The 7,244-nt window shown below is 28.9% G+C and overlaps 1 protein-coding gene across 2 annotated transcripts in view; it reads right to left on the bottom strand.

The window, feature by feature from the left end:
• Positions 1-972, bottom strand: part of LOC117167262 (ABC transporter G family member 23-like) — a 52,324-nt gene extending 51,352 nt beyond the window's left edge. Inside the window, exon 1 of one of the 2 annotated variants that reach the window (XM_033352066.1) lies at positions 733-972. The gene's annotated coding sequence lies outside the window, so the exon portion shown is untranslated. Of the gene's footprint in view, positions 1-568; positions 659-732 lie in introns of those variants that run through there. The other variant, XM_033352067.1, reaches the window with a different exon arrangement.
• Positions 973-7,244: the final 6,272 nt, after the last annotated feature.

Genomic DNA, 7,244 nt, shown 5'->3' with positions numbered 1-7,244 from the left:
GGTAAAATATGGAATAAATTACTATTTTAACGATTTATTTGCTTTGATTCTAGTGTTTTCAATTCAATTATAAGAGGAAACTGTAATTTTTACTTGATCTTAGTCCTCTTTTATCCTTAGCTTTTTTTCAACTTGGATTTTTTGAATAAAAATGATTTTTTTTAGGACTTAACAGCTATTATAAAGAGACATGCTCAATTTTAAATCATTACAATCTTAATCAAATTGAGCCAAATGCAATTGTAAAGTTTCTTCCAAGGAATATAATAACCTACTTCTCATTAATATTGATTCAGAACTCCAAGTTCCGCTTATAACAAAAACAAGAAAATAAACACACAAATAAAAATAAGGAAAGAATTATACAAATTTATCAACTTTGAAGTGCAGTTTGTAAGAATATCCTTAATATTCGACCATTTATTCAATTTACAGTGAAAAGTTTATAAACAGCTTATTAAAAATGAAAATTTCACATCTTGAATAACAAAAACAGTATTTAAAGACATTCCATCCTTGGAAAACAGGTTCTGTTTTCACTGTTTTCCGCATTTCATGAAAAACTCACGTAAGAAAAACAATTAGTAATATTTCCAAGAGACTGATAGAGTTGATTAAAGTAAATCCCTGGCACTATAATCAGAGAGGATACCGCAGCATCTTTCAGCACTAATTCTGCACCAATTCGAGCCAACTAACACACAAAAGCCGAACACAAAGTGTAACACAAACCTTTTATGGATCACTTTAATTTGAATGAGACGATTTTTGAAGTGTAATTTTGACAACTGCCGAAAATCAACAGATCTTTTTGTCTGTTGACATTAAGCTGGGCTCAAAGTTTCTGTCATTTGAAAAATTCTCAAAGGGCCCAGCAAACCGGGTGGCGACACGAGCAAATAAAATAAAGTGTGGCCTATACGCGAAGCCACTGAGAACTGGCTCGACTGCCCGTTCGGAGGAGATTCAAAGCCTTGTGCAACTTTGGATGTCGGTTGGAGTGCAATGTGGAAATGGTCAGACACATTCACTTGGTGGGGATCATCTAGAAATGAGACAAGGAAATGGGGATGGTTTTTGGCTTGTCAAACGGCGAAATTTCGAACATGTGGGGAAGTCCGGACATTCCAAAATTTATAGTTCAAGTTATTTAAGGGCGGTTAAACCAGAATCTGGAACCAGTTTAGGCTATATTAAGGCTTTAACTGGTTATAGATTCTGGTTACAGCCCCCTCAAGGAATTTAAACGATCCATTTAGAAATATCCAAATTCAACCTACATGCCCGAAATTACCCCGTTTGATGGTACCATGAAATCACATAAAAATGTAATTATCGAAGTGTCTTGTCTTCAAATTCCAGAAGAGTGTTCAAATATTTGTCACTAGCTTGGCTAGTTATTCCGAAACCAGATTTTTGGGACTGGTATATCCTCTTTTCCAACTTCCGGAATTTTTCGGAACTAGATACAGCCTTAAGTTATGAAATAAAAATTTACAAATGATCGAAATCTAAATTTTACTTATTTCTAGTATACAAATATTGATTTGTAAGCATATCCAAAAGAAAAAAAGAATTTTTTTCTCAATTAAGAGAATTTGTAGCTTATTTTTTTGGACAAATTTTATTTACTCAACCGAGGGAAAATAAATAAGAAAAGATCAAACTGGTTTTAGACGATAAAAACGTGTTTCATTCGAGCTTGAGTGACTGCTTTTATTTTTAATCGGGAATGATTGTGTAAAAAGACCAAGGTCTTAAAAATAAATTATGCAAAAATTTGGTTGTTTCCAATTATAATGAATTTCGGTACACTTGAATTTTTGCATTAAAATTTGAAGGTCCTCAAACTCCTCGATTTTTCAATTTAATTTTTAGTGTGACAATATATAAAAAATATAGTGACAAAATTAGCAATTTCAAGAATATGACTTTCGATCATATTGCATGAACAAACTCGATATTGATCAGAATTTATGCATATATTAAAAAGCATAAATAATTAATTGAATTTACAAGATAATTGTAAAACATAATTTATATAAACAAATACTTTAGTATAGTGCGCAAATGTTGAAAACGCTAATTTTTTTGGGTAAGATGGCTTATATTTTTAATTAGTTTTGTAATTGTTAATAGGTAATATATGTCAATATTTGCATTAAAGAATTTTCCGTAACATTACTCCTGAATGAGCTGCAAAAGTCTTACGGAAAATTTCGTAACGGTAGACAGTTGGATAATTTTTCATAACAAATATATTTAATTAATGATTTAACTAATAATTAAATCAACAATTGTTATAAATAGCTGTTCAAGTAAATACGTAACTGCAAATGTTTTCATTATTTAATGGGCGAAAATTAACAATTATTATTCTTAATAACAAATTGTATAAGCAAATAGCACATTTGAAAATTTCTTCGTAGAAAAAAAATTATTTTTCTCATCAGAGGTTGCAAAAGCTAGTTAATAATAATATTTGATGCTCTGTTTGATGTACATATTACATCAAATTTATCATTTTTATAAACAAATTGTTAGAAAAATTCCCAAATTCCACATTATCTCGTAGAAAGTAGCTCCTCTTCAATCGCCTTCATTAATCACGGCAGCACGGTGGGGCAAATTTATTTTTATAAGATAATTATAAAATTAAATTCTCAATCAAACTGTCATTGCGGATTTTGGAAAAAAAACAAATTTATGAATTTTGAGGTGTATGGTTTTTTTAAGCAATCACTCAGATTATTTTAAAATAGCCAGAAAGTCTTTGAATAAAAATGTACAATATTTTTAAAAATATGAGTCAACAAATTCACTCTTTGGCTATTTTTAAACTTACATAATTGATTTTTTCCATGCAGTCATCTGCATATATCTAATTTCTCATTTTTTAAGAGATTTTGATGACAACAAACAATTGTTATTGTTAACAACAGTTGCTTAAACTAATTTTCATCATTTTATGCATTTGAAAACAAAAAACCGCTGTTGTAAAAAACTTAATTAAAATTGAAAATTTAATAAAGAAATCATCAGAAAAATACGTGATACTTAAAGGGGGAGGGGGGGGGGGCTTTTAAAGTATCATTCTCCATGTTAAGTGCAATGTAAAAAGCATCACGGAGGAGAGGGGGAGGGTTTAAAGTTCTTGAAAAATTTATCACGCATTTTGTGAATGGATCCAAAGTAAAATTATTGAGCAATGACTTCTTGATATAATTCAATGATATTTAATAATTGTTTTAATGAACTTAATAAAAAATATTTCATTTCTTTATTTTTTAGCATTTAATCTAACAAGTGAAGTTCGTTGAAACCCGAGGGAAATTAAAACTCCCCTTATTTTTGAATTTAAAAATGATTTGAAGTAATATTTTACTTTAATTATAATTATTTTTTAATGTTAAAATAGTTTCTAAAAATATAATTTTAAGAAATATAAAATAATGAAAAATGAATCAAATTGATATTATATTAAAATGAATCTACATATTAGTTTTAAAACCCCTTGCCATTTTTTAAAGCTCTTAAAAATTCCTTGGAACCTTCAAAAATACCATTTTTTAAATCCCTTCAAATTATTAAAATTTATTTAAAAATATAATAGATCTTAACTTGTCGGTATACTGGTCCAAAAATCTCTCTATTAATAGACGTTTTGCCCTTCGACGGAGGGCCTCTTCAGTGAAATACAACTATGCACGTAGCCATGTCAAGTCAATGAAATAAAAACTGTTTGCTTTAATAAAAGCCTTGGAATTTTTTAAATACTCCTAACAAATTTTTTTGATTTTTAAAAATCCCTTAAATTTATTAAAATTTATTGTAAATTCCTTGGAATATTTGAACATACTCCCAAATATTTCGAATTCTTTAATAATCTTTCAACTTATTAAAATCCATTGAAAATTACGTGGAATCTTTGAAAATACTGTCAAATATTTCATATCCTTTGGAATACTTTCAATTTATTGGAATATTTTGAAAATTCCTTGGAATCTTTTAAAATAAACTAAACTATTTAAAATCCCTTAAGATATTTCGAGAAACCTTGATCATTTTTAAAGCTTTTAGAAATTCTTTGGAAGATCTAAAAATACCCTAGAATTTGAGGAAATACATGAAAATACCTTATTCAAAGCTTTTCAAATTCCCTTTAATTAGTGTATGAAATTCTTCAAAATCTTTCAAAATTCAAGAAAATTTTTTTAACCTTATGGCAGTTTCAGTGATAGCCCCTCAAATATTTCAAAATCTCTTCAAATTTATGAATTTCTATGGAATCCCTTAATTCTAGAGAAATCCTTTAAAATGTATAAAAATATTACAAAATTTTCAGATATTTTTTAAATCTATTGAAATCCCATAAAAACCTTTTAAATCCTGAGGAGTCCTCTAAAAAGCTGATTAACTTTCGGAAGTTCATTGTAATCCTATTACATTTTAAAATATTTTCTTAAGTCACTTGAAGTATTTGAAATAATGATTAATCCGAGTCCGCTTCTGCAAATATTATACAAACAATGGATGCCAAAAAAATCAATGGAATAAGAATTGTATTCTTATGATGATTTATTTTAAAAATGTTATCAGAAAGAGTAATAATAATGAAGTTTTAATTTTCATATTTTAAATTTCGAGAAGCAGATTTATTGTTATTTTGACTTACTAAATATTGTAAAAGTTTTATATAAAAAATTAGCATTAAATACAAAAAAATGATCTGTGTGGCAGTGGGGCCACACGGTAGAAGTAAAACTTTACATGCGTTCGGCGGCAGATAGAGGGAGAGAGGCAGAGACTTTCGTTCGTACGTTAGGTCGTTTTTTTCAATTCACTCTAGTCCCAAAAGAAATTCAGCTTTAAAAATAATAATTATTTAATATAATATATATTTATTTTAATTAATACTAATATAAAAAAGGTGTTTTATTTTGATTTGAAATACTTTTTTTTCATTTATTTCAAAATCGAATAATTCCAAACTTTTCGAGTTTAACCCATATTACGATAAGCCAGAGTGGAGAGGTTTACGCAATGACTATGTGAAGCTCTTCGCCTGAGGTGATCGCTAGAAATTTTGATCAGCGAAATTGGCCAGCGCAGTGTTGCAGAACGAACGTGTTATTTTAATAAACAACATGGGAATATTGATCAATCTAAAAATCCATTCAGCTTAAATTGATACCCTTTTTAAAGCTTACACTATTACGTTTATTTTTGTGTGAAAATGTGCCAATACAAGAGTAAGCAATTTGATTTTGGCGCAAAAATAATAAAAATTGCAAAAGTTATTTTACTTTGTGTTAAAAACAGAATTTTTTAACTTGTTCTACCAATTTTAATTCACAGTGGAAGCTTCTAATGTGTCCCCTAAGGGTTTAACATTTTTCTTACACCTTCTTTATTCCTTTACACACCCTCCACACACTTACTTGGTGGTGGAAGGGGGACCTACAGTTTAAGGTGTGTTCCGAACCACCAAGAGCAACAGCCTTAAATACTTAAAGAAAACCTTTTTCTCTAGAGGTACCGGTCCCACGACTCTCCGGAGATGAACAACTCCCTTGCTAGGCTAGTGTTCACCGCATGGGCCACCGAGACTCTTCCAGAGTGCGAGGCGGGAATCGAACCCGCAAGCCGAAGGAGTGGATGATCCCAAGCCTACGCTTTAGCCCCCACGACCATCGTCCCACTCTACCAATTTTAATTCTATAACCCATTTTATTTTATTCATACCTATTTGTAAACTATTCGCTTTTAATCTTAAAGAGTTAAAAAAACATGGATTTGTACAGCCCGAATAAATGCATTCTATAGTTGCAGTAAGCACTCGAACTTAGTGGTGGGTCCACCTGACCCAGTGTACCCTTTGCGTTCCATACAGATAGTGCGTCGGTTAAGGGTTAAGGTAAAATATACTGAAAAATTGAAAAGAAAAACTTAAAATTATAAAACGAAAATTCACGAAGTATCAAAGTGAAGTTTTGACTCATTTTGAGTCTGTAGACCTTGGTTTATTGACATTTTTAAAAAGAAAGAAGATAAAAATGTTTTTAATTCAGACACTATGCAGCTTATTATAGTGGAAAAAATTGCATTTACTCAATCAAATTAAAATAAATCAGCAAAGACCAAACTGGTTTTAGATGGTAAAAACTTGCTTCATGCGAGAATGAGTGACTGCTTTTATTTTACATCGGGCATGATTGTGTAAAAAAACCAGAGTCTTAAAAATGAATTATGGAACAATTTCGCGGTCTGCGTATTTTTGAGTTACGGAAAAAATTTTCCTGCGAAGTTAGGCGGGGGTGAGTGATCATAAATATTTCGTAAGAAAGTTATTATCAAGTCTACAAATGATTACAAAACTAATGTTACACATATTTTATTCCAAATAGTTATTTGTTTATTTAAACTATCAAACTTTATTTCTTAAATTATCAAAATTATTATTTATATTTCGCATGCTTCACAGTCTTTTAAATTTTTCTCGTTTAAAATGAAACAACTTTTTTAATAAATCATTCTTCACATTAAATAATAAAATGATAAATTAATAATAGGAACAATAATGTCTTTTTATCTAGTAAATTTAAATCGGCTCCACTTTTGCTTTTTTTGGTTTTAAAATTTACCTCTTTTTAGAGACATTTAATATTTTTTTATTAAAAATCCAACTGTCCAGTTAAAAGTAAATTTGTTTCGGTTATATTCAATTAACTTTTTGTTGAAATTTCATATTTTTGGGTGGAAAATTCAACTGTTTTAATTGAGCATTCAACTGTTTAGTTAAAAATCCATATATTTAGTTGAAAATGTAACCACTTTGTTGCAAATCCATTTGTTTTTATTAAACATTAATATTTTGAACTGTTAATTTATTTATTTAATTATAAATTCAACTATTTATTTAAAAATATACTTTTTGTTGAAAATTTAACAGTTTGGTAGAAAACCTCTATTGGTAAGAATTTAATCTTGTTTGTTTAAAAATGAAACTGTTTGGTTCAAAGTCAGTCTGTTTTGGTTGAGGATTTAAAATAAAATCTTTTATTGGTTAAAATATCAAGTGATAAATTTTTTTTAAACCCATCTTTTTGGTTCAAAAATTAACTCTCTCATTGTAAATTCAACAGTTTAGTCAAAAATTGCACTAATTGGTAGAAATTCAACTGTTTGATTGAAAATTCATCTTTTTTTGTTAAAAATTAATCTCCTTGGTTGAAAAAGTATCT

The sequence above is a fragment of the Belonocnema kinseyi genome, chromosome 2, assembly GCF_010883055.1.
Source record: "Belonocnema kinseyi isolate 2016_QV_RU_SX_M_011 chromosome 2, B_treatae_v1, whole genome shotgun sequence".
In the NCBI taxonomy this organism is placed as follows: Eukaryota; Metazoa; Arthropoda; class Insecta; order Hymenoptera; family Cynipidae; genus Belonocnema; species Belonocnema kinseyi.
The sequence above is the reverse complement of the archived record's forward strand: the minus strand, read 5'-3'. Positions and strand labels throughout refer to the sequence as shown.